Genomic DNA, 6,000 nt, shown 5'->3' with positions numbered 1-6,000 from the left:
GACGAGCTCGGGCCGGCGGGGGGAGGGGAGCGGGAAGCGTCTTTGTTGTTGGCGACCGGGATCCCTCTCGGCGCAGGGGAAAGGCGGGGAAGCCACTCCTGATCGGGTCTGTGATTTTGAGAAGATTCTCTGGTGGTTGCGTGAAGGGGAGCGGTAGGACAGTCCCTGCGGTCCGTGGAGCGGCCGGAGTCAGGGAGCGGGGGAGGGAGGACCGACCGACGCTCTAAGAAGGTCTTTGGTCCTCCTCGCAGAAGAGAAGGGTTCCATTTCATTTCCTTTGCTTTTCTCTCAGTGGATGAAAAGATGGGGTCAGGTTCCCATTCCCCTCCTTGGCGCACTGAGAGATTCGCGGGTGCCTAAAAGCTTTCTCCTGAATGTCCTTATAGCTCTGTCAGGCGCGATTTTAGATTGAATCTGCACGGGGCTTGGCGATTTGTGTATTCCGGTGGGGCTGTCGTAGGGTTCTTTTTCTTTAGATGGTTGAACTTTAATCTTACCTGTTTTCGAACTCTAAGGTAGGCTTATCAGGAATCGTTTTTGAATTGGAAAATTTAAAGGTTTTGTTTGGGATTTTTTTTTTAACCCCGAAACAAAGTTATATTGTACTGTGTTAGATTGTTAACCTGGGGTTTTTGTTTAAAAAAAAAAAAGTTCAGATCTTTGATCCTTGGTGAGATTTCTGCCAATGCCAGAAGAGAATTTTCTGTAAATGACGCTTTAATTCAGGGTGAGGTAGATTTGGTAAGCAAAAGGATGAATAACGGAATACAGAGAGGGTGACCTTTAAATTTCGCTGTTTATGGAATGTGTTCTTGCTTAATACTTTTTGTGATATATGGTGCTTGATCCACAGATGATTCATTGGAATTTTTTTATGCCTCTAATAAATCTTTGTAGATCTTGTGCCAACATATGAAACTATAATGCCTCATGAGTCGGAGTAGAAAGTCAGATACATGTTGTAATAACGTTAATCTGTTTAGATTAACAGGGAAATTTACATTAAAATGAACTTTTTCCCATAGTTTCCCTACATATGTTTATAGCATGAATTTCAGTTGGGTGACATCTAATGATAGCCAGAATTTTGAAAATTCTCATGATTGCTAGTATTCTAATTTGAGACTGCCCAACTTGTTGGAAAGTTTTTATGTGGAGAATAGGGGTCGTGTTACTTAAGGAACAGCAGAGGTAAAAATCTCTGTTGTGCAGTAATTGTCATATCATTTGAAATCCAGAAGGAAATGAATGGCACCTTCACCTATATTTTGACCTCTCTTTTCTCCTACTCTATATTAATAAGGTTAATTGGCAAGGACAGGATTAGATTTTTAGCAGGCTAGGCAGTTTTAATTTTGTCCCTTAGTGTGCAGTACTCTAGTTGATGAGTAGCTTGTTTCCTTGAGTATCTTTGCCCATTTTGAAATGTTTATGAAATGACTGCTGACAAAGAATTTTCTGTTTCCTGGGACAAACCAAATCACCAAAAAACATCATGAAAAAATAATGTTTTTAGTAGCTTAATGAACACAGAAGAATTAAGCAATTAGTGTCTGTTCCAAGTTTCACTGAATTGGTCTACAACTCCGGGCATGCTATCCCACATCTGAGTCAGTTTTCTCCATCTGTAATATAGGGCTAATAAAATGTGCCACCTGCTCACTTTATAAAAAAGGGCAGTGAGAACCATATAGGCAACAGTTACTCTGGTTACGTGACCGTTGATATATGTTAAATGAGAATACTTTTTAATGCAGTGCTCTTACTTTGTTTTGATATTGTGAATTTCAGTCCTTTGATGAACAGTCAGCATAAAGATAGGGAGAATGACTGTCCCTATGCCATTATTTAAGAATTAAAATTTCTTCCATATTAAGATTGGTGTTAAGATCTTTAGAAGCAGTGATGACAAGAAAATAGAGTATATTTTATTGGTTGATTTATTTACTGGTAGATTTTACTTCTAATTTATCCAAAGTTTTGCTCTTAAATCTGAAAATTACTCCTACCCTTCCTACTGTTTAAAATTTCTCACATACATTGCCCCATTTGCCTGTCGAGTTGGAGAGAGAAAGTGAGTTTGTGGCTTTTTTTTTTTTTTTTTGAGACGGAGTTTTGCTCTTGTTGCCCAGGCTGGAGTGCAATGGCGTGATCTCGGCTCTCTGCAACGTCTGCTTCCTAGGTTCAAATGATTCTCCTGCCTTACCCTCCCTAGTAGCTGGGAGTATAGGCACCCGCCACCACACCTGGCTAATTTTTGTATTTTTAGTAGAGACGAGGTTTCACCACGTTGGCCAGTCTGGTCTTGAACTCCTGACCTCAGGTGATCCACCCGCCTTGGCCTCCCAAAGTGCTGGGTTTACAGGTGTGAGCCACCGCACCTGGCTGTTTGTGGAATTTTCACAGATGAAATAAATAAAGCCCAGATAAGTTAATTATTTCGATTGCCTAAAGCTAAGCAATTAGTCAGAAGTAGAATTGAGGCTTGAACCTGGGTCTTCTCTAGTCCTGAATCCTTTGCTTTGGAGCAGTGTTTTCCAAACACCTTTTCATGCCTAAGAGTTTTGTCCTAGTGAAATGAGAACTAACATAGCAATATAAATGTTGGTGCCATACAATATAATGAATATCCATGTACCCATCACCCAGTTAAACAAAACTACCAATTAAAACGAAGTGTCCGGCCGGGCTCGGTGGCTCACGCTTGTAATCCCAGTATTTTGGGAGGCCGAGGCGAGCAGATCACCTGAGGTCGGAAGTTCGAGACCAGCCTGACCAACATGAAGAAACCCCGTCTCTACTAAAAATACAAAATTAGCTGGGTGTGGTGGCACATGCCTGTAATCCCAGCTACTCGGGAGGCTGAGGCAGGAGAATTGCTAGAACCCAGGAGGCAGAAGTTGTGGTGAGCCAAGATCGCACCATTGCACTCCAGCCTGGGCAACAAAAGCAAAACTTTCTGAGGAAAACAAACAAACAAAAAACAAAAATAATGAAGTGTCCTTGGTATGCTATATCTCTCTTAAATGCTATTCCCTTTTCCCCCCACATCTAACCAGTGACCCAAAGTTGACATGCATCCTTCCTATATCCACGTTTATACTTAACTACGTACCTTTATCCTATGAACATTATATATATAGTTTTATTTTGATTGTCTTAAGACTATTTAAATACAGATGTCTTTCTTTAGCTTGCTTTCTTCACACAACTTGGCCAAGATTTATCTATGTTTATTCAGGTTGCTCTAGTTTATTTACTTTTACTGTTAGGTGGTATGTGCTGTGTTATATAACTATGTCAGGTTTCTGTTGATGGTCATTTTTGTTGTTTCCACTTGTTTGCTATTAAACAGTGCTATAAGGAATATTCCTGTGTATGTTAGGTATCTGTTGTGTAAGACTTCTAGGGCAGTGGTTCTTGACCCTAACTACATCCCATGTTCATAGAAAATATTTTATAGTTCCTTCAATACTATCCTAAAATGAACGTCATAATTATCTATATTCACACTTTAAAGAAAGCAATGGCTTTAATAAAATAAGAAAAATTTGTAATAAAGTAATGTGTGTTTCACTTTGTAAATGCTTGAGCTCAAGACTACATTCAAGATTAGCTACCAGGTGTAATGGTGGACCAGCAACATCTGAATCACTTGGGAGCTTGTTGGAAATGCAGAGCGTCAGACTTTAACCTACTGATGCAAATGCTGTTTTTTTTTGTTTGTTTGTTTGTTTTGTTTTTAAATAATGTAAGAGACAGGATCTCTGGAGTCGTACAACTCACTGTAACCTCAAACTCCTGGGCTCGAGGGATCCTCCCACTTCAGCCTCCTGAGTATCTGGGACTACAGGTATACATTTTTTACAGAGACAGGGTCTTGCTATATTGCCCAGGCTGATCTTGAACTCCTGGCCTCAAGTGATCCTCCCTCCTCAGTATCCCAAAGCACTAGGACATTGGGATTACAGACATCAGCCACTGTGCCTGGCCAGATGCTGTATTTTATCAAGAGTCCCAGGTGATGTATGTACCCACTGAAATATAAGAAGTGCTGCGAAAAGAAATAGTAGTAATTAGACGCTTTGTACCAATGGGTGGTGTCTCCATCAATACAACAGCTACAGATTATGACAGGTTTGTTGAGTTAGCCATTCAAGTACCAATGCTGGAACTGTCATTGGTGGAAAATGATTTTCTGAAATGACAAACTATCTTCAGAAAAGTTTAAACAGAAATAAAAGTGCAATCTTACCTCTTTACACAATGGTTGCACTCATAACAAATCTTCATCTTCATTAAAACTATACAAATAAACTTGGTATTAAATCCTCTTTAGAATTATCTGGCATTAGTGGGTTTTTTTCCTCTTTCTGTTCCCCTCTACGAATGTCCAACAGAATATTCAAGTCATGAGGCATGGAGCAGCACTATTTATGTATGTATGTATGTATGTATGTATGTATGTATGTATTGAGACAGATTCTCACTCTGTCACCCAGGCTGGAGTGTAGTGGCATGATCACTGCCCACTGAACCCTCGACCCCCGCAAACTCAAACAATCCTCCCACCTCGGCCTCTCGAGTAGCTGGGACTACAGGCATGTGCCACCACACCCATCTAATTTTTGTAATTTTTTTGGACAGACTAGGGTTTCACCATGTTGGCCAGGCGGGTCTTGAACTGAGCTCAAGTGATCTGCCTACTGTGGCACCGCACCCCGCCCCCTGCCTCCCAAAAGTGCTGGGATTACAGGTGTGAGCCACCGCGCCCAATCTGAGCAGCACTTTCTTTGTGCAAGAAAAGTGCCTCGCATTCCTGGCCTGTGTTTAGTAGTGCCCCTCATTCAATGTAGCAGTCAAAAGCTGTCATTGAGAAAGATTGCCCTGGTTTATAAATCTGGTAGTAGATTGCTAGACCACAGGGTATAAATGTCTTCAACTTTATTAGATAACTGTCAGTTTTCTCTACAAAGTACACCTTCCAGTCCATAATGCATGAGAGAGGGTCTTCTTGTTTGCATTCCAGATATTTTAGAAGGTACAAAAATATTAGTAGTAATATTTGATTAATTTTTGCCATTCTGAAGAGTATGAAATGGTACCTCATTGTAGTTTTTATTTGCATCTTTTTAAAATGTATTCTTCATAATAATATTTGGTAGGCATTAAAAATATCTTCCAGCCTGGTCAACATGGTGAAACCTCATCTCTACTAAAAATACCAAAAATTAACCGGGTGTAGTGGTGGGCTCCTGTAATCCCAGCTACTCAGGAGGCTGAGACAGGAGAATCGCTTGAACCCGAGAGGCAGAGGTTGCGGTGAGCCGAGGTCATGCCACCACACTGCATCCTGGGGGACAGAACCAGATTCCATCTCAAAAAAAAAAAAAAAATCTTCTTCCACTCTTTAGCATGCATTTTCACTTAAATACGTTGTCTTTTAATGACTAGAAGTTGTTTTAATTTTAATATCAAATGTATTATTCTTTTTAAAGCCTTCTCTATACTGGGGTTATAAAAATTCTTTCAGAGCATCTTTTAAGAGTTTTCACATTTAGATCTTAAATTCATGTTGAACTGTTTTTATATAATGAGGTGCTCATGGATCTAAATTGACTTAATAAAAATAACTGCCCTTTATTCTGAAATTAGGTAATTTTTTATGATAAGATGTTCTGATGAAATTACAGTGATAGTAATTGTTTTTAGTTCTTAACATCCCTTTGTTGCAAAATTAAAATTTGACATCTCTTTCATTCCAACTTTTCTCTTTTTTACTTTACCTGTTTTTTGAAATCCCTAAGGTTTAGCAATTACTACTTTAGTGTACTCTGATTCTTATGTTTCATCTATGTCTCACATTTAGCCACTACAGCATCATCAAATGCGAGTAGACACTCTTAAATACTGATCATTGATCCTCTTCTGCATCTTCCACATTTCAGAGTTTGCTTGACATGTCTTTTCATCACTTTTTATTATGGCTAGGATTTTTAA

The 6,000-nt window shown here is 39.5% G+C and overlaps 1 protein-coding gene across 1 annotated transcript in view; it reads left to right on the top strand.

Annotated features, from left to right (window-relative positions):
• Positions 1-37: 37 nt before the first annotated feature.
• Positions 38-6,000, top strand: part of ABHD17B (abhydrolase domain containing 17B) — a 57,802-nt gene continuing 51,839 nt past the window's right edge. Inside the window, exon 1 of the mRNA XM_011970189.1 lies at positions 38-106. The gene's annotated coding sequence lies outside the window, so the exon portion shown is untranslated. The remainder of the gene's footprint in view (positions 107-6,000) is intronic.

Source organism: Mandrillus leucophaeus, unplaced genomic scaffold, assembly GCF_000951045.1.
Source record: "Mandrillus leucophaeus isolate KB7577 unplaced genomic scaffold, Mleu.le_1.0 Scaffold93, whole genome shotgun sequence".
NCBI classification, from domain to species: Eukaryota; Metazoa; Chordata; class Mammalia; order Primates; family Cercopithecidae; genus Mandrillus; species Mandrillus leucophaeus.
This window is presented reverse-complemented; position numbering and strand designations above follow the sequence as displayed.